General features: G+C 33.4%; 1 long non-coding RNA gene across 1 annotated transcript; it reads left to right on the forward strand.

Annotated features, from left to right (window-relative positions):
• Positions 1-15,952: 15,952 nt before the first annotated feature.
• On the forward strand, positions 15,953-20,985 carry LOC148789993 (uncharacterized). The gene is made up of 2 exons (XR_016079321.1): positions 15,953-16,663; positions 20,609-20,985. It is a non-coding gene; the product is annotated as an uncharacterized LOC148789993 (long non-coding RNA).
• The last annotated feature ends 1,897 nt before the right edge of the window (positions 20,986-22,882 follow it).

Consider the following 22,882-nt stretch of genomic DNA (forward strand, 5'->3'; position numbering starts at 1 on the left):
AATTTGAAACTATATCTTATATTAATATTATTTATTTTATAATATCCAAAATTATCATTATATCTTTTCTATGTTATTTATTTTATATTATTTTTATTATTTATTATATTTTGTATTTTTTACATTTTATATTATATTAGTTTTTATTATTAAATGATATTTGTATATATTTAATTTTTATTATCATTATTATTTTCTTCTTATACAATTTTATTATATTTATAATAAATTTTACTATTTTAACAATATTTTTAGTTTTATTTAATATTATTTATTAATTTTTGTATGATATTTTTATTTTTTATTTTTTATATTATCATTTTACTTTAATAATTTTTATTTACTTTTATTTTAATAATAAGTTGAGGGGTAAATTTGTAAAGTGATTTTTTTTTTCAGATGTCAAAGCATTAAGATTACCGAACTCTTCACCCTTGGCACCTTGATATGTTTCAGGAAGTACAAATTCCACATACTCTAATTTGTGATGAGAGTCTAGAACAACTATATTATAGATCAACTTATTCATCTTGTCTATATTTTCCCAACACTTATTGTACTTCCCTTTCATCTTCTCTGCCATTGCTTTTAGTTTTTGTCCTCATTATTTGCCCATTCTTTTAAAAGGCACTCAATTGCATTAATTTCTTGAAAAAAAGTTGTTTGATGTAACATAAAAGGAGATAGCCTAAAACCTGTAATGTGAGATCATAAATATATTCTAAAAATACAATTAACCTCCTAACGTTCTCCCAATAAAATTAAATAGGAATCCTATCTCTTATCTCAAATTCACTTATAAATTAAGGATCATGATCTTCAAACCTCTCAAAGATTTTTTCAAATTTTTGAGTTGCATCTAACATTAAGTAGGTTAAATTCCAACTAGTACTAACATCTAAACACACCAAGCTTTCACTTTGAATCTTTTAAACTTTAACAAATTTTTTAAATTCTTTCAACCTAGCTGGAGATTGCCTCACATACCTCACTACCTCTGAGCACAGTCAACACATTTACCCATTTCTTTTAAACCATCATTCATAACTACATTTATAATATGTTTAATACATCTCATATGAAGCAAATACTTTTCCACTACCTTACCAATAACCTCTCTTCTATAACTAAAAATTGGAGAAAAATCAAGAACCTTTTTGTTTAATTTCTAATCATTATCAATAAAATGGGTTGTTAAACACATATAGTTAATTCTTTAAAAAAAAGACCATGTGTCAGTGATAAAACAAATCCCTTAACATGATTTCTTTAAGAAACTCTTTAGCTTCAATTTGTCATCCAAGTATAATTGGTAACAGTCTTGGCAATAGTCCATTTACATGGAATATGAAACATAGAATAAGAAAGTGTTATAAATGACTTAAAGCCCTCACCATCCACAAACTTTAATGGAAGCTCGTCAACAATGATCATCTAAGATAATCCCTTCATAATAGCCTATTGATCAAACTTCCAAAAACTGAGGGAACACATTTTCTCAATGTTTTCACCACCCCCTCCTTTGAGACCAATCACATATTTAATTATGCTTGTTTTGCCCCTAAATTATAAGGTTTTTTTTTACATATGTTAATGTGGTTCCTAAATAAGGTTATCCCATTTTTTTAGGGTTACAACAAAATTTTCTGTCATAGAAATTGTACTTACCTTTTACTCCACCACTACATAAGATAAATTTCAAAAAGTGGTCCCAAACTTTTAACATTGACTTCATTACTTCTCTTTTTTCCTTTAATAGTTGTATTCATTGAGTCCATTTTCATTTGTCTTGAAGCCTAGGGATGTGAATTTCCAACTTTAGTAATATTGGTAAGAGTGTCTCTTGTTGTATCTTGTGACATCTATAATCACAAAGGATAAAATATATGTTAAAACTAAAAAGAAAATTAAACCAATTACTTGAAAATTAAAATAGAACCGAGTGAGAACAAACTTACATTACACGATAAAGCAATTGATGTTGTCGCTAAAAAAATATAATACACTGAAGACTTCAAGACTCCAAGTCCAAATCCCTATCAAAATAAAAACAAGCAAATTATAAAAAAACATAATCATAATAAATTGTAACATAAACTCACCAAACACAATAAATATAACTATACATATCATAATAGGTTAAAACTATTCTTAGTGAAATGTCCTATTTCCTAAAATACCACTTAATGGAATCTTAGGGTAAAAATGAAAACTGCAACTCTACTAGTGTAGATATAACTTCAACCCTATACCTTTAAATTAAATTGTATTAGTACTTAACTTTTCTCTGATTTCAACTTTCTACCTTTAGATTGATATTTCCTTCTAAGAAATAGTTTAAGTAGTACTTCATTATTGTCTGCTTTTGGTAAGCATTAAATTAAGTTGTTAAGGTGTCTTCAATTCATAATCATTATATTAATTGGTTGTGTAATTCACAGTAAAGAACGTAATAGGAAAATCAGAAAAAGAAATTTTAATTCTCTATTTCTCTTCATGTGATTTTTTGGTTTGTAGAACTGTTGCTTTAATATTGAGTGAATTGAGTTAAGGTTACATATTGTTACTTGGATTACTTGATTCTTTCTGTAAGATGTTTTGTCACGTGATTTTATGGTTTATTTTCTCCCAAATTTGGACACCTATTAGGTTAATGTTGGTGATTTATAGGACAAGCCAATGCATAAAAAGGATGTTGAGAAGTGGGTTAAAATGGCATGTACATTTTTTAATGCAATATATGCTTAGGTATAGCTAGAGATCCTGTTGTAACCAATATGGAATATAGAAGAGTATAGAATACCAATTACAAAATTTCCAAGAACTAGATAACTTCATAGTTCAGAATCACAACCCATAGACAAAATGGGTAAATGGCTAGAGTTTTTATTTTTGGCTTTTTTAAAGAACACAGGTCAAAACTTAAAAGGTGGTAACTGATTTTTTCAAACAAATAAGAAAAAACAATATACAAGTTAACATGCATGTATTTAATATTTAACAACTTAAAAAAAATATTCTGAGCTCTAGGTTCTAATGTTCTTTCCAAAACAGAGAAGAAGAAGAAGAAGAAGAAGAAGAAGAAGAAGAAGAAAAAGAAGAAGAAGAAATAACCGAATGTGAATGGTAAGGTTACAAGTTTAAATGTATCTAACATTTAACAATTTATAAAGACAAATACCAAATGGGACAATGGACTTTGTAGGTTGCTAGAGTTGTCTTCAATCTTTGTATATTTTATCGAAAACAAAGGAGGAGGAGATGATGATGATGATGATGAATCTAATTTATTTATCTTTACCTATAGGAAGGTGAACAGTCTCAAAGTTGCAATTTGCAAGTTGCTTGATCCCTGCCTCCTTTCTATGTTTTGGACTTGGAATCTAGAAGGTAAGGTGAGAGGTGAGAGGTGAGTGGCCGCTAAAACTTTGAGAAGAGCTATCAAAACTCAAAAGGTAAGTAATTAGGTAAGGTGAGAGGTGAGTCAACACTATTGATGCAATAAATCACCAACATTCCATATTCATTTTGTTCAAAAGCATGTTTTGGATAGGTTGATGTTTATACTGTGGTAACTGATTTCTATCAAATGTCAAGAACCTACTTGGTTTATTAGCTTAACATGCTTTTGAACACACAATGTACAAACATCAACCTATCCAAATTCATGCTACACCAATACTTGAAGACGCTCAAGTCATGTTAACAGTCCATGTATTCTCAAAACAAATTCTTAAATAATTAAGGAGAGAGAATACTTACCTCATCATAATTCTTAAACATTATTTCCAAAAGTTAGAAGAGTAGATCAAAGAATATCTAAGAAAATATTGACATCCTTTAAGGATTTCATCCATAAACAATCCACATCCACCCAACTTGCATTTTGTCTTTGTCGTACAAAAGTTTGGAAGATGAGAGTTTCCTTGAATGTCTTGAGGAAACCTCAAACACTCAAAAACTTTTTGAAAGATAAGAAAACAATATGGGAAGTTTGACATAACAATGCAAGTAGCCTTCCTTTTGTTTTGTTTCATTTATTTTGTTCACATATACAAAGAATTCTCTAAACACTATTATTGAAGACAAAACAAAGAAAAAATCTTCACTCTTGAAAAATTAATAAGAACTATTCACTATAGCACATATAGAGTAAACCTACGTTTATTCAAGCAACTCACAAGAATTTTATAATCTTAATTAGTCCACTAAACTCTAGCAAAAGAAGAGAAAATATGTCCAAATTTGAAATACGAGAATGGTTGAACCAAAATAAAAATAAAAACAAATCCCACTCACACTTAACTCCAAACATATTAGACAAAATTTCAGTCATGCTCTCTTTTTCTTTCTCACTTTTGCTTTCCAACTTCCTCTTCTTTATTGGGTTTTCAGACTTGAACAAGCCTAAGAAATGTAAGAAAATGTAAGAGGGAGTACTTATTTCCAACCTAAATAAGCATGTTGATCAAAAAATGATAAAGAAAAATATAATTTATTTAATTGATGCAAGAAGATTGATTATGAGAGCAAAAGGGGTTTCTCTTTTCAATTTATTAATGTTCACATTCTTATATGGCTGAGTTGAAAAAATAATAAATCAGTTGGTTATAGCTGAAACTAAAAAATGGATTTCTCTTTTCAATTTATTACCTTCAATATGATTGATCAATTGCTATAATGTAGAGGTAGGATGACTAACATAATTCTTCAAAGGCCACTCAACTCAGTGTAATTACTAATGGTGAGGAGCAACCAATGATCTCTTCATCTTTTTCATTGTACAATGTTTGGCAAAGTCTAATGGGGCAACACAAGTGACTGGTTTTCGTTTCTCAACAAGGGATTGTCGTTGTTGTTGGAATCTGACCCTTTGATGATGGAATCTTCCCAAAATGATGGTGATACTCGACCAACAACCAGACTAGAGATTACAATTAAGTGCTTCTGTCAACTATGACTATTACTAAAACTTGGATCTACTCAAGTCATAGAAAAACAGAGGGGAGAAAGTTGGGAAGAAGATAGAGGAGGGGGAGGACGAGAAAAAGAAGAAAAAAGGAAAAGAGAGAGAGAGAGAGAGAGAGAGAATCTCCTCATTAATTTAAATGAGAAATTTTGAGAAATTTAAATTAGGGTATCTAGGATTTTTTTTGTAACTTTAACTATTTTGGGGAGATTTTAGTCATTTTTTGGGGATAAAATGGGGTCAAACCAAGATTCCTATAAATGGAGAGGATTTTTGGGCTAATGAGTGAAGGGTGGAGATGGTTCTAAGGGTGGAGAGTAGTCTCATGTATGTGGGCCAAACAAATTAATCGAAATGAAATCCTTTTAGATAAGGGGAAATGAAGGTATTTCTAGGTGAAATTTGGTAGGGTGGGGTTTTGGGTATTATGGATTCAACATAAGAGTTCGATCCATCTAAAGATGCTCAGCTCAAAGGAATTTGAGGTATGAACATTCTGGCTACAAGAAAGCCTAGAATGGAATCTTCACCTGATAGAGGGGTAAATAGAGGAATTTTGAGCTAAAATTTATCTAGTTAGGGTTTCAAATGGTCTTAGATTAATTGGAGAGGCTTGATTGGTATGAACATGCTTGTATCAAGGGAATTTGAGGTATAAATATTTTGGCTTGTGAGAAAGCTCGAAATAAAATCTTTGACCGATAAAAGGGTAAATGAAAGAATTTTGAGCTGAAACTTATCCGGGTTGGGTTTCTGAGGCTCTTGAATGAATTGGTGAGGTTTGATTGGTTTGAACATGCTTGAGGTACAAGTATTCTAATTTACGAAAAAGCTTAAAATGTAATCTTCATCTAATAAAAGGTTAAATGGAGAAATGTTAAGATAAAATTTATTTATGTAGGGCTTCTAAGGGTCTTGGAAGAATTGGTGACATTTGATTGGTCTGAACATGCTTAGTTCAAGGGAATTTGAGGTATGAGTATTTTGACCCATGGAAAAGTTCAAAATAGAATCTTCATGTGATGGAGGAGTTAATGGGGGAATTTTGAGCTTAAATTTGTCTAGGTAGGTCTTTGAGGTCCTAAATGAATTGGAAAGGTTTGATTGGTCCAAACATGCTTGAATGAAGGGCATTTGAGGTACAAGCATTTTAACATGCAAAAAAGTCCAAAATGAAATCTTCATCTAATAAAGGGGTTAATGTAGGAATTTTGAAATGAATTTTATATAGACGTAGGGTTTTAAGGGTCCTATGCAAATTGGCAAGGTTTAATTGGTCCAAACTTGCTTGAATCAAGGGAATTTGAGGTATCAAAATTCTAACCTACGAGAAAGCCTAAAAAGGAATTTTCATCTGATAAAAGAGTAAATAAAGGAATTTTGAATTGTTTATGCATGAAACAACCACATTTGGCTATTAAAATTTGTAGGTTGGCTAGGTATGGGGTTTCAGGCTCCGTGGTAGAGTTTAAAGTGATCAAATATATGGGTTTGAGTCGTTATAAGCTTTAAATGCATTAATTAATCAAAATCATTGAAATGAAATCTTTAACTGATGGTTTATGGAAGTTTGGAGATTGGAGCTGAGATTTAAGGTATTTTTTAGGTTCTAAATTAGATGGTCACGTCTTATTTTATGGTTATGGTGTTAATAAGATTCGATAAAGGTCATTAAATTGGGGGTTAGAAAAGTTCAAAGGTGAATTTGAGGATTCAGGGCTGAGATTTAAACTTTTTGGTTTCTTTTTTAGTGTTTTAGAGAGGTCAAAATGGTCTTATCGGGTGTTCATAGATGAGTTGGGAATTTAGGAAAAGGGTCGACCAAAATATCAAGGCTGACATTATATCATTTTGATATATAATATATTATATATGATTATAGTTTATACCATATAATAATTATTATATACTATATTACAAAAAAATAATATAAAAAGAAATTATATATGTCTAAATATAACATATATCATTGTTTTTATAATATATGATATATTTATTATAGAATAAATATATATTATATGCATATATATAATATTATTAATACTACTATTAATAATATTAATAATATATGCATAGATATATGTTATGTATGTTATATATGTAAAAATATAAAGACATAATGACATATATGTATATATAATATATATGTATATACATACATACATATATACATAATATTTATAATATTACATTTTATATATAGTATAATGTAATATTATATATAATACAATACTATATTATTTATAATATATATTGTTATATTATATTGTACTATAATATAGATAATATATAATATAATATCTATATTGTATGCATATTTGTTTTTCTTAATGATTAATTCTCATTTCTTATGTTTATGCCTTAAACAATGTTCCAAATACACCATTTTGTGTAGGATTACCTGTACTATGTCATTTATAGAAAAAAGTGATGTGTATAGAATATAAACTATAGCCGCATGATAAGTATACATATATGTAGGGGTGGAAAGCATAGGCATACACTACATGTATTATTCATATATAATAATAATATTTAAATAAATATTTAACACATTTTTATCTATTATCAAGAAATTACTAAATTAATGTATACATTTTAAATTATTTAATTATTAATGTAATATAATAATTACTTAAATATTTGTTAATATTCTTATATTTCATAAATTAGTTATCAATATGTTATTTATTATTTATTGAAGTGTAACATGTTGTATGGTTTGCATAGTAATGCTACCTAGGGATAATGCTACCTAGGGATAAGTTACATACTTCATGGAACTCAAAATTAGTAAATTAATCTTGGACTTGTGCAACTATAAGTTGAATTGGTACAATGTGATGGCTCACTATGAAAGGAATCTTATCAACGAATCTTGCCAATATAAAAGTAGTTTGAAATGTAGATTTCGACCAGTAACAATTAAAAAAATCAGTATGGTTATCTTAAACGTCAATATAACGAATGAGTGATTGTCAACACCCGATTTTTTACCCCAAATTTCCAATCAGACCCTTCTGATTCATTTGAATCACTTAAAACCTAAAACAAATTGAATTTCACCTTGAGAGCCCTCAGATCGACCGTTAAGCCTACCTGATACTAATCTGATGGCCCCAATCGACCCCCACTTACACCTTAACCATTAGATCAAACACTACCACTAGACTACAAACATCCTAAAATGCATGTCCACAAAATCTCAACTCAAAATTTCTCTGTTTACCTTTCCATCAAACCAAGATTCCATTCTGATGTCTCCCGTTGCCTAAACACTCGAAACCGAAATTCCCTTGATCTTGACACATCCGAACCGATCAAATAACACCATTAAACTCTAGATTCCCCCATTTGCTCTTCCAATAAACCAAGATTCCATTCTGGACCCACTCATTGACCCAAATTTTTGTGATCTTCACCCCTTTAAACCAATCAGACACCATCATTAGACTCCAAACACACCAAAACACGTGCCCATAAAATTTGAACCCAAAATTCCCCTATTTACACTCTCATCAAACAAAGATTCCATTTCGACCCCCCTAACACCCACAACCCATATCCACTTGATCCAAACACATCTAAATCGATTAAGTCTTGCGAATCACCCACAACCCATATCCATTTCAAGGCTCCAAATTGATCGGATTCCAAATCCGCTCGACCCAGGCCCATTTGGCCCAATCTGTCCTTACCAATCACCTCTAACTGCCTGAAAACCCTACCCTATAAAATTTCACCCAAAACTGCCTTCGTTTACCCCTCCATCGCACCAAGATTTCAGGCCTAATTGGCTCAATCCAACTCCACCAATCAACTCAGAATGTCCGAAAACCCCAGTCTACCAAATTTCAATAAAAAATACCCCCATTTACCCATTAATTTGGAAAGATTCTATTTTGGTCATTATCACTGCCTACATACATAAAACACCTCTTTGCAATCAAACCCATCTCAACGCTTTGATCATCCATTCAAAACCCCCATCATTTTACCAAAAACCTGGTTTAATGCCCTTAGACCCGGTTTAACCCAATTTTTTGGAATTGCCAAAACACCCCTAGATTTCCCCGAATTTACCAAAATGCTCCCAACGCTGCATATAAAAACCCAACTAAGTTTTCAATCTAAACGAATGCACTATTCATTTCCTCTCTTAAAGAGAGGCGGAGCGGCGGTGGCCCCCTTCATCTCCGATCATCTTCTCGACCATTCTCTCCCATCTTTCTCTCTTATTTTACTCTTTCCCTCTTCTTCTTCTTCTTCTTCTTCTTCTTCATCTCAGCTGCCCTGTCACCACCGAACCAGAGACGACGAGAGTAAAGGCGGTAAACCAACAACAGCAGCGGTAAACCCCTCTCATCTCTGACTTTTCTCTGTCGTTCTCTCCTTCTCTCCTTATCTTATTAGCCCAACCAACCACTACCCTCTCTCTCTCTCTTTCTCCCCCCTGTCATTGTCCTTAGAACTAAACTGCCACTGCAACTCCTATCATCGACGGTATCTTCATTCTGAGTTCACTCTATACTCCTCTCCTTCGTCCAATCCTTTTTTCCCGTTCTTCCCTCTATCTCTCTCTCCCTTTGTTCCTCCCATTTACTCTCCCAATGAAATAAATCGAACGAGAACCACTATTCATCGTCCTCAACCTCGAGCTGAAGAATAGGACGACGTTCTCTCTCCCGACCATTTTTCCTCTCTTCTTCGTTTCTTATTTCCTCTTCCTCTCTTTTCCCCTTTGTTAGCATCGTTCATAGAAAAACTCTCGCACCAGCGGAACCGGTTAATTCTTCTTCCTTTTTTGGGTGGTTTCTCGCCATTTTACCAAACTTTGTCTGTCTCTCATCATCAGCACCAGATTATTTTAACATTTCTGCACTCCCTACCTATCCCCGAAGCTTTATTACGTTCATCGGACGAACAGATCTAATCGTAGCAGACCCCATTAGAAGTCTTGTTCAGGCGAAGCTCTCACCGGAATCACCTCCCCTTCTTACCAATCTTCGATACAATTCTCAATCACCACCATTGTAGAGAAATTGACTAAAATTCCCCCTGTTGTAACGCTTGGTTTTAGGCCATAATTACGACTCGGGTAAGTCTCGATTGATTTTTTTTTTTGTTAAAAGTTGATCTGAGTGGAATTTTTGTTGTGTTCCACAAATTGATGAGTTTTTTTTTTTCTCTGTTCGCAATACCTGGTTTAACCAGTTGAGTAGATTCTTGTGAACTGAACTGATTGATTCAGCTCCCCTCGACTGAAGGGCCCTCATAACCAAATGAGAAGAAAATTATAACAAAATAAATAAAAAATAAAAAGAAGAAAGGCGTAGAATAATGGTAGGAAATAGGTAGCAAATAAGGGATGATCTTACCATTTACAGAATTAGAATGAGAAAAACAAAAATAAAAAAATGAATAAATTGGGGGGCAAAAAAGGGAGTGGGTAATTCAGTAGACTTGGATGCATTTGCCAAATAGGTGAGGAAGGGAGAATAAGCTATTGAAGGAAAATGGTAATAAGATGAAATAAAAAACAAAAAATGATAAAATAGTAAAACATAAAAAATATAAAATATTCAAAAATAAATAAATAATTCCACAAAACAAGTAAAATCAAATAGGGTTCCATAAGAAAATAACAAAAAATAAGTAAATAATTCATAAAAATTTAAAAAGGAGAAAATCAAAAGATAAAAAATAATAAATTAAAAATATATAAATAAAAACAAGGAGCCTTTTCTTTTGTTTTAGCTTATTCTATGGTTTACTTTCTTTCCTTTTTTTTTAGCCCCAAAATTTACTCTCGGTGGAGGGGTGGCCACCGAAATTTTATTGATATGCAGAAAATCTTGGAGGGGGGATGTGAAGCCTTACCCCTCGTTCTATACAAAGGAAGCCTGGCTCATATAAACATAAAGTGTCCAGGCAACCTAGAATCAACGAATTCTCAAAATAGGTAGACCTAGACCATCTGTTGTAATCAAGTTTTGTACGTGTAAAGGAAGAGTATCTATGCAATCATAAATAGTTTTCTGAGACGCTAAGCAACAAAGTTTTACAAGAGCATCTGCCGGTTGGTTAGCCTCTCTGTAAATATGGAAACAAAAGAAATCCAATCTATTTCTAAGCACCTATTCCTGAGACAACCAAAACCAAAGTTTCTAAGGGGTTGTACAAGTACCATTGAGTATATCAATCAGAAGTTTGGAGTCTGATTCCACCATAATCTTATCTAAGTTAAGGGCAACTGCCAAGTGTAAGTCATCCATCAAAGCCATAGCCTCTACAACTAAATTGGAGTCCAAATCATAACTGTTAGAGAAGCATCTAATAAAACCATTTCCATTTCTAATGATACCCCCTCCACCACATGGGCCAGGATTTCCTCTGGAAGCACCATCAACGTTCAACTAAAAGTAACCCTCCGGATGAGCACCACCTTGATGAATCTACTCTTAATTGGGTGAATCCGCAACCCCAAACCCTGTAAGGAGAGTTGTTGATTAAAACTCACCTTGTGGGTGAGATTTATGGTTTACTTTTGTTATTCTACTTGATTAATTGTATTGTGCTTGTTTGGAACCCCATGTGGGCCCCACCTATTGGACTTTCTCTCCCATCCGAGTCTTACCCGGACTGGTTTAGCTGGTGCCTCAGGCTTTGGAGTCACTATTAAAACAAAATGTCTTTGAAATTCATTCCCAGAGGTCCTATCACCTCCATTTCCTAAACTGATGGGTGGCAATTCTATTTCTACCCAAGTGAGCTGTTTTTCTGACACTCACGGACTGACGACTCCACTGAGGAGTTCTTGAACCATAGGTGGGGCCCACATGGGGGCCCGTTTGGCTTGATTGCCATTTTTTGTATATATGTATGCTTTTGCATTATTTTCCTTTTCTTATAATAATAATAATTGCTCATTTTTCTAATGATTAGATAGTTGCTTTATTTTGATTTAATGTCCTATTGTCCTATAGGAGAGGATTGTACACTTAAGCCTCAGGTCCAAAGTACCCATACGTTACGCTGAAATCTCTCAACTAGTCACCAACCTAAGAAGCCCATTTGTCAAATGGATGGTGGTTTGAAGGTTAGCAACCTTGTTGTTGCCTTGTGTCTAGGTGATAAACCCTCCCCTCATGCATCACACTCCACGTGTCAACCTAGTCATTTAGGATGTAAGCCACCCAGATTGGTTTGTTTGAGTATCCATTATGGGGCCCACAAAAAGTGATAACATAAAATAAAAAAAAATAAAAATAAAAAATAGATAAAATTTCAAGAGTCCAATAAAAATAAAATAGAAATAGAACAATAGGACAAAATATATATAAACTAAAAAAACATAAAATCAAAAATAAAAAAAATAATTAAAAAATCTTGAAAATTGAAACAAAAAGGGTAGGGAGGTAAGTTAAGCAAAAATACACATACAAGAGAACAAAATTAAAAAATAGAATAATAGAATAATAGAAAAAGAAAAAAGAAAAAAAAAAAGTAAAAAGGAAGAAAAAAAGGTAAAAAAATATATAAAATAATCAAAATTCACAAAAAAACAATCAAATAAAAAGTTAAAAATTAATAACAAATCCAAAAAAATCAAATGAGAAGTTACTCATTCAAATGTTTCAAAAGAGTCTTACAGGGAGTGCTAGGACTTGGTTTACAAATCTAGGAGATGAAAAGAAAAAGACTCGGAAAGGTGTTTCAGAGGCATTCTTAGACCAATTTTCTTACAACATGGAATTGGCACCTAATCAAGCAAATCTCAAGTCTCTGACTCAGAAGTTAGGAGAAAGTTTCTTAGATTATGCATATTGGTGGCGTAAAATGGCAGGTAGGTTACGACACCCAATGCCGAAAGAAGAGATGATGAGGTTGTTTATTAAGACAGTGAAGGATCTGAATCATACCTTGTTGATTGCACAACCTTTGAAGGATTTTAGTGATGTTGCGAAGGGAGTTGTTAGAATTGAAGAGGCTCTTAGGCATGGTCGAATCAACCTAGTGATGATCCCCAGAAATTCATCATCAGTTAGGAAGTCTTCTCCAAAGTATAATGAAGGGAATGAAGTGCATGTTATTTATGCTTTTGACTCTCAGGTACCTCAAGCCCATTATCCAAAAAAATTTAAAGTTGTAGCATATCCCAAATCTTCTCAGAGCAGGCATGTTGGACTACTCTTGAGCAAGCACATTATGATTCACCTGCATAAGCATAAACATATCATCTACCTCCCATAATCCCGACCACTCAGGAGTCTCCTCAAAAGGAAAGAAAAAAAAAAGAAACACTTTCCTCTACCATGTCCTCATTCTCAACTGCTCACTGCTTTAGTTCAAGGTGGATTTTTGCAATTGCTTACATAAAGGCCTCTACAAGAGCCCAAACCTAGAAATTATGATGGAAATGTTCATTGTGATTATCATCAAGGACCTGGTCATACCACCGACCATTACTACAAGTTGAAGTTTACAATTCAAGATTTGATTGATGCCAACATTCTTACTTACTAGGACCTTGTACAAATGCAATATTTTATAAAAGCTAACAAGAACTCACTACCTAATTCAGGGGCAGAACTCAACACTTCCGTCAATTTCCTAGGTGAAGGAAGGCATTTTATGATCCTAGCATTTTCATTACTCTCATTAGAACCCCGCCAAAGATCCACTCTTTTAGAGTCAAATCATAAGCTAGTTGGATCTCTTGGCCTCGACCAAAGCATGCTATTAATTCTCCACCAACTCTCAGAGGAGATAGTCATTATAAGGTGAAAAATTTGAGGTCGTTGAAGTTGTCAATCGAGCAAAGTCACCAATTCCAATTTTGAGCCATAATCGGTAATTGAAAACTTAACCTTTGCGCGAACTATAGAATGTGCTATTGAAAGCCCACCTAATGAAGACATCTTTGTGATCAATTCAGATATTTCTCCAGGAGCTAAAAATAATTTGTCTGTTATTTCAAATGTCGCCTCTAATAGTGAGGCACCTTTATCAATTTATATGTAACTTCCAAAGTAGGGAGACAATGCTCTCTATTCTACTTCCACTTTCACTAAGAGCATATTTTTGTCATTATACATAGTCCCTATCCCTTTCTGTTTCTGTATCATTCAAAGACACATTGAATTACATTCAAGCTAATCTCTCTCATAGGGTATGTAAAGCAGCCAATCTCATGGGTCTAGCCTCTTCCTTCAATAAATTACTAGTTTTTCCAATCATTTTCTATTTTTTCCTGAATCACTTATTCAGGATGGAACAATAAATCCCATTGGGTCTCGTTACCCTTAAAAGAAGATGAAGATTCCCCTTTTTAAGAAAGTTGCATAATTAAAGCCTAAAAAATTGGGGATTTGCAATAAATCACAAAGACATATCTTCGTAAAAAGCTAGTTGACAATCATTGGCTCACATCTAATATGTGAAGTCCTCCGTGATTAGTGAAGACGCATGGTTCATATTGGGAGATGTGAAGAGTATATATATAAAAAAAGGAAAAGAGAGAAAAAGAAATAGGATGAAGAGAAATAGCAACCCTACATAAAGGTCAAGAATCTGATTTTCCGTTGTAAATATGTTTTTGAGCCTTTCACCCTTCATTTCAGATCCCCTATCCTAAACTACATTTCATCCAATTCATTAAGTCCCCCTTAGTCCTTTAGAAATTGATAATTTAGCACGGAATAGACCTAGTTGGCTAATGATGAGGGACTTTGTTTTAAACCTTCTTCAATTAAGCATCTTTCATCATAAATCCTTGTGTTAACCAAGAATTAAGGCAATTTCCCATAAAACCTAGGTGTTTCCCAAAGCAAATATATGATTATTTCCTTCGCATTTTTTATCAACTCTTTTGAAGAGGGGCAAAATACTTTTTTCTCTTGATAAGGCATGATATGGGTCCCTTTGGACATAATTGTTCTATCATGAATCAATGGTAGTGGCATCTCCTGTTTCGATCTCATAGCTTCCCAAAAAATGTACAATAAGAAGATAAAAATTCCCATATCCTTTATGTTTGAGTTGCATTGTCTTTCTACTTTGAAAGTTACAAAGAAACAATAAAAAAGAAAAGAAAAGAAGAGAGGGATAAAATGTGGGCAGCCCTTGGCGTTTAACACCTAAATCGAACACAGATATGTCTCAAATAAGAAGCTCAAGCCACAGCCCTACAAAAAGTATTTCAAAAAGGAATTCAATTGTTCATTGTGCACCAAAAAAAATAAAAAACATTAGTAATAAAAAGAAAAGTGCAAAGTATAGTAAAAATGTGAAGAGAAATGATTCCTAACAAAGAGAGAAATCAAATGAGAAATGACAATTAAGCTAAACCTAATCTGTTGAGATGATAGTTCTTGAATTTTTGTCGCATTTTGCATCTAGCATATTATTGGCATTTTCGAATTTTTAGTCTTGTCATCATTTTCATGATTTTGTGTTAGTTTCACGCCTTCATTATTGCACATTACATTGCAAACTTTGGTTTCCATCATAATAATTACATTATTCTCATCGTGAATCGTAGTTTTTAATTACATCATTGACTATGTCATTTAATCGGGTCACCAATTTTTTCCACTCTTGCACATTTTTGTTCATATTGATTTTTCTCTTCGCTTTGTAGTACATTAGTTTATTGAGTTTAACATTTCACATTCACATCTTCAATTAAGAATTTTTCACTTTATAGTACATATTTCTCTTCTTCTGACACATGTTCCTCCACTTTATAGCACATGATTTTTCATCACTACATAACACATGGTTTTTCTGCCCTTTGGCACATTAAAAATCAAAATTTTCCGCTTTTTAGTATATGGTTTTTCCGCTGCACGACAAATGGATATTCCATTGTTTGGCACATCAGAAATCAAAACTTTCCACTTTTTAACACATGTTTCTCCGCACTATAACACATGGATATTCCCACTTTTCTCTATCGTTCTCTCCCTCTCTCCTTATCTTATCAGCCAAACCAACCACTACTCTCTCTCTCCCGTCATTGTCCTTAGAACCAAATCGCCACTGCAATGCCTAGCAGTGGTGGTATCTTTGTTTTGAGTTCACTCTACACCCCTCTCCTTCACCCAAACTCTTTTTCTCGTTCTTCCCTTTCTCTCTCTCTCTCTCTCTCTCTCTCATTTTCTCTCCCAATGAAATAAATTGAACGAGAACCATTGTCCATCGTCCTCAACTTCGAGATGAAGAACAGTGACGACATTCTCTCTCCCATCCATTCTTCCTTTCTCCTTCTTTCCTCTTCTTCTTCCTCTTCCTCTCTTTTCCCCTTTGTTAGCGCCATTCACAGAACATCGCTTCTCTGTTCTCCGTTCATAGAAAAACTCTCACACTAGCGAAACCAGTTAATCCTTCTTCCTTTTTTTTGGTGGTTTCTCACCATTTTACCAAACTCTATCTGCCTCTCATCATCAGCACTAGATTATTTTAACATTTCTGCACTCCCTACCTATCACCGAAGCTTTATTGCGTTCGCCAAACGAACAGATCTAATCATAGCAAACACCATTAGAAGTCTTGTTCAGGTGAAGCTCCCATCGGAATCACCTCCCCTTCTTACCAATCTTTGGTACAATTCCTAGTCATCACCATTGGTAAAGAAATCGACTGAAATTCCCACTTTTGCAACGTTCCGTTTCAAGCCAAAATTACGACAGGGTAAGTCTCGATTGATTTTTTGTTTAAAGTTGATCTGAGTGGAATTTTTGTTGTGTGCCACAAACTGTTGAGGAGTTTTTTTTTTTTTTGTTGTTTATGTTCGTAATACCTGGCTTAACCGATTAAGTAGATGCTTCTGAACTGAACCTGATTGATTCAGCTCCCCTCGATTGAAGGGCCCTCATAGCTAAATGAGAAGTAAATTAAAACAAAATAAAACAATAAATAAACAAAAAAAAAAAAAACAAAGAGAAGAAAGGCATAGAATAATGGTAGGAAATAGGTAGCAAAGCAGGGATGATCTCACCATTTATAGAATCAGAATGAGTAAAACAAAAATAAAAATGAATAAATTAGGGGAAGGCAAAAGGGGAGTGGGTAATTCAATAGAGTTGGATGCATTTGCCAAATAGGTGAGGAAGGGAGAATAAGCTATTGAAGGAAAATGGTAATAAAATGAAATAAAAAATGATAAAATAATAAAACATAAAAATAAATATAAAAGATTCAAAAATAAATAATTAATTCCATAAAACAAATAAAATCAAATAGGGTTCCATACGAAAATAACAAAAAAATAAGTATATAATTCATAAAAATTAAAAAGGAGAAAAATAAAAAGATAAAAAATAATAAAAATATATAAGTTAAAACAGGGAGTTTTTTCATTTGTGTTAGCTAATTCCTTTGGTTTACTTTCTTTATTGTTATTCTACTTGATTAATTGTATTGTGCTTATTTGGAACCCCATGTGGGTCCCACCTATGGGTCTCAGGAGAGGGGTGCCTAACCCCTTCCCTCTCCCATCTGAGTCATACCTAGACTAATTTAGTTGGTGCACCGGGCTTTGGAGTCACTATTAAAACAAAATGTCTTTGAAATCCATTCCAAGAGGTTCCATCACCTTAATTTACTAAAATGATGGGTGGCGATTACATTTCTACCCAAGTGAGTTGTTTTTCCAACGCTCACAATATTTTTATATCAATGTTGTCTTATAAACATCACGGGAGACTACAAACACAAAATATATTGTCTTTGATATATCATTTTTTGCTTTATTGACTTGAAGTCCTCATCCAAATCCTAAACATTACCAAAGACCTTGAAGAATATGGTAGGGGCTCTGAATGAAATTTTGATGAGGAAACAATTGCAGCACTCCTATTTAGTGGAAAGAGTTATAGAAAAGGGCTAGAAAATGAAAAGCAAATGACCCTATTCGACTAATATGTGAGTTGATGTTGGGCTTCATTCTACACTTGAAGAGTTTTGGCGACTTCAGAATTCCTTGTCAAATTTCACCAGAGTCACAAGAGTCCAAAAAACCAAAGGTTTGGTCTAGTTAATGAAGGGTCCTTGCTAATTAGTATAATCCCTATATTGTACATTAATTTAAAGGGGGGCGTGGAGATTGTGACCAGATTTGTCCTATTAGTATAGTCCCTATATTGTACATGTATTCATTATTCTTTTCTCTTTCAACCTTGTATGGGCATTCTTATAATTATATATATTCTTTTAATATATATAATTATATATATACATTCCTGAATTCTTTCACTCTATTTCTTGTTCGAAATAGTAGATTAACATATACACTACTATAGATTTATAGTTGAATTTAATATGGTCTATAGTGGTGAATATAAGCGCCGCTATAGACCATTTTTGTTGTAGTGGAAAGAAGGGGCCAGTTCTCTTTTGACTCCTTGTCTTCTTGAGGTTTCTCTATCCACAAGGGGATTATGAAAGTTCTCCCTTGTCTTTAGGAAACAACATATTTGAGAGTCACAATTTAGGAGAAATATCCATAATTGGGAGTTAGAGAAAGTGTTGGGTCTACTCTAGCTTCTTAAAGATCAATCTTTAATTGTTAACCAAGAGAGGATGAGTGGAGATGGAAATGGAGTGGGGATGCTTTCTTCTCTGTTGAACCCTTACTGGCTCTAACTCAGTAGCAGTATTGATGATTGTTTCCCCTTTAAATAGACTTGGTTCTCAGTTGCTCCCTCTAAGCAAAGTTCTTAGTTTGGGAAATGGCTTTGGATATATGTCTAACTAAAGAAAACCTGTTTAGCAGAGCTCTAACACTTTCAGGTTTGATAGACATTATGCCTAAGAGCATACTTGGCAAGCCCATGGGCAGCACAATTACATGTACAAGATGTATAAGAGAAAACTATAGAAGAGAAAGACTGATACATACCAATACTTTTAATGATGCATATGTTTCGTCTCGAATACAATTTAATATAATTTAACTATGGACATATAACCATGGTTAGAAAATTTAATGGGTATATTGCTGAAACCTCCCTGGAAGTTTGGTTATTGCAATCGCCTCCCCTAAACTCTCTAACACAGTTGCAAGTAGATCCCCTCTATTAGAATCTTCTAATAAGAGGCATAGAAATGTCCAAAATGCTCCTACAATTACTTTTTGACCAAAATATTTATTTTCCAAATTCTCTTCATATCAATAACTATTCCAATCTCTTTTCCAAAATTGATTTATTTTCTAAATTCACCTTCATATCAATCGCTCAAAGGTAAAGCTGCAACTTTAAACTCTTTTGTTTTATTATTATTTATAAAGTTTGTACTATTTTTTTTTTCTGTAGAAACTAGCCTCAATAGTAATTACATGGGTATTCTAGATATTTTGGTGCATCTTGTTTGAGGATTCTAATCGTGGAGAGTGGAGATCTTCTTACAACTATGTTAGAAAGTTCAAGGGAGGTGATTGCAATTACCTAACTCCAGGGGAGGTTTCAGAAACAATCAAAAGAGGTTTAGCAATTTACCCAAATTTCATTTCATTAGACATCTTTCCATGTACAAATGAAAAAAAAAGTGAAGAAATTTGTTCAAATATTTGAAAATTTTGAACAATTTGAAAAAATATTAAAATATTAAAAAAAATATAAAATTATAAAAATTAGTGTCACAATCAAATTGATCAAATGAACCTTGATCATCAACTAGGCTGAATTTTGGATCCATTTTGCTACTGCACCACTTGCATGCAAAAAAAACTAGGGCAAAATTTCTTAAACTACCCTTGTGGTTTAACTAATCAACTAACTCTAGCCTTACTGTTTACATATTGTCTTAAAGTACCCTCAAGTTTTTTGACAATTGTCTAAAACCTTCCTTATAGTTAACTTTCTGTCACACTTCGTTCACATGTGACATCACATGCCTAATATATTTTTTAAAATTCCAAAAATACCTTTTTATGGATCCACTCCATTCTTCGTCTCCATTTCCAATTCCGATTTTCTCTGTCTCCATCTTTGTCTTTGATTTCTTTGTCTAAAACCTTCGACTCAGACTCCGCCTCTGTAATTTCTACAGGAGCCCCTCCCCTCTTTGAAAGCTTTTGTATTGTAGTATCAACGACACCATCAACGCTTGCAACAAGGCGCAAACTCCAAGCTCTACTTCTACTTTTGTGCCATCACCTTCAAGTAGAGATGGAAATTTCCCCCGTAAAACTAGGGCCCCGCCCCATCCTGAACGAGGCAGGTTTTCCCAACCCTAAACGGGGACAAGTTTTGTATATAATTCCCCGAACCCACCCCAAATCCAAAGGTAAAATTAGTAAAACATCTCTAGGTTTAATATTGATATTTAAAATATCTCTAAGTTTTCCCTAAATTCTTAAAATCCTAGAATCACATAATTCCATTTTTGAAGTACCCCAAAGTATTACAATTCAATTCCTAAAATACCCCCAAATTCCTATATTATATGTGTAAATTGTCCACAAAATAAATAACTTTTAAGAAATTGCCTTGAAATGGGGAATATTGAGAATTACCTGTTCCCAATGGGGAGTGGATGCCCCGCCCCGCCACCGGAGACGGGGTGGGGGTGCCCCGCCCCGTTGCCATTCCTAGCTCCAAGTGTGTCACAAGACGAAGCCAATGGCATGTGCAGGTGTGTCATAGCGACTGCATTTTCCTTGATGATGTGAGAAGGAAGAGTAAAATACAGGGGGAGAGGGAGAATGGTCGTTGCTCGGTATATCGAGAGGTAGTGATTGATGAGCAGTAGATTCAGCAAATTTGGTTCTCTCTCGATGGAAAAGAGGGGAAACAGTAGGAATGGAAGAGTCGAAAACGTGAAAGAATGAGAGAGGAAGATGACTGCCGCTGCTGAAAGTTGCAGTGGCATAGGTGATCTCTCTCTCTGGTTCACTGGCACCCTCTTTTCTCCCTTTATTTCTCAAATTCCGACCTCCACCTCTCCTTTATCAAAATATAGCATGGAAATACCCTCCCGCCACCATCAGCACTTCCAATCGCTCTACCAACTTGCAAGGGAGCAAACTCAAGACTTGATAGGGGTGTTGTAAAACTGGACCATACCATTACCTGGCACGAGCAGTGAACAGTTGAAGAGATGGTCTCTCAGATTTATCAGCAGTGAATAGTGTAGATTGAAGAGACGGTAAATGTGATCACATCCGACGGAAATGGAGATGGAGACGAAAAACATAAATGGAGGCAGAGGTGGAGATGGAGACGAGTATCAATCTGTTTCCTATTCCAAAACTTTTTCTTCAATTGGGTTTTATTTTGAAAATTTGAGGAATAATGAAGGGAAAATTCGACATTTTATTTTTTCTATTAGCACTTAACGACGATGTCAATTGTTAGAAACAGTAACAATACTCTAAGACAATATGTAAACAGTAAAGATAGAGTTAGTTAATTATCTAAACCATAAGGGTAGTTTAAGAATTTTGCCCAAAAATTATTGACTCAGTCATTGATTCAATTACCCAATTGACTAAATTGTTGAATTGTTTAGCTCTATCAGTGGCCATGAGTTAAATACCAATTCTCTTTTTTTCTTTTATCTGCTATTTTTGTACATTTTTATCATTGATTAAGACAATTTTTATTTGTCAAACTTATTTGTGTTTAATATGATTTTATGCGTAATATTAGAGGCATGCCTTTTTACAAAAAAAAAAAGAAAAAGAAAAACATGATTTTTTGTAACTTTTTTTTTGTATCTAATTTTTATATTTTATTATTTAGTTAATAATGTAAAGTATTGACCTATTTAACCTAAATGGTTGAACTGCTGACCACCACCCAGACAAAAAACAGTTTCATTTTTTAGCTGATTTTGAATAATAATAATAATAATAATAATAATAATAGATGTTTAATTACAAAAAAAAAGGTTAAAAGATGTCAGTTACATACTTAAAGCACAAAAATTAAAATCCCAAATAAATTATCCAATTATCATCATACATTAAAAATCAATTGTGGTATAACTCCCCCTTTAGAAGCTCCTTTCAATCATTTCTACCTTTAATAAGGCTATATTAGTTAGTAGATATGCAATTATCATAAGACAATTATAAAGAGTTAATTTTTCTCAAATTAATTATTCAATAAAAACAAGCAAATAATAATTATTCAACTAAAATTTGTAGAAATTTATATTCTAAAACCCAATTAAAATTGTTATTCAAACTTTCAAAGGATGAAGTTAATATATCTAATCAATGTATGCGACTTGTGACTGGCCCATCCAATCATTCAACCTATCACCCTAATAAATTAAAAGACGGGTCTGTTTTATCCATTGACTTTAGTCAAATATAATTAACCCAAATTAGTTATTCAATAAATTAAATAAATATTAAATATCAAAATTATTACTTATTGAATGGGTTCGACTATCATATCAGAAAGACATGATACTGAGAAAAAACTTGTAACCAAACAACTGGTATAGAAAAGAGGTGATAACCGGGTGGTGTTCATCAAAATTCATGGAGGTGCTTTGATTGGTTAAAGATCTTCCGGTACCATGTCTTTTCTAGTATCATAATAACAATGTCTTTTCTAGAATGGGCTGTTGAGGTTTCTAGAATTTTTATAGTAATTGCCTACAATGTTTTCATCCCACCGTTAACCCAGATGGTCGAACCGTCACCTAGTCATGATTCTGGATTTGACTCAGTTAAGACCCGTCAGACGGTCAAAAACCGTTCACTTGATCAAGAATCGTTCGATCTGACCGGTTCAACCGTTGACCCATTCAACCAAATGACCGAGTCGTGGATTGCACATTCAATGCATACAAAACTTTCGGAGGCATAACTTTGCATATATATATATATATGTGTGTGTGTGTGTGTGTGTGTGATGACATGGCACGGTTTGAATCGTTCAACCTGACTAATCA

This window comes from Nelumbo nucifera, chromosome 8, assembly GCF_055504915.1.
Source record: "Nelumbo nucifera cultivar China Antique chromosome 8, China Antique-T2T, whole genome shotgun sequence".
NCBI classification, from domain to species: Eukaryota; Viridiplantae; Streptophyta; class Magnoliopsida; order Proteales; family Nelumbonaceae; genus Nelumbo; species Nelumbo nucifera.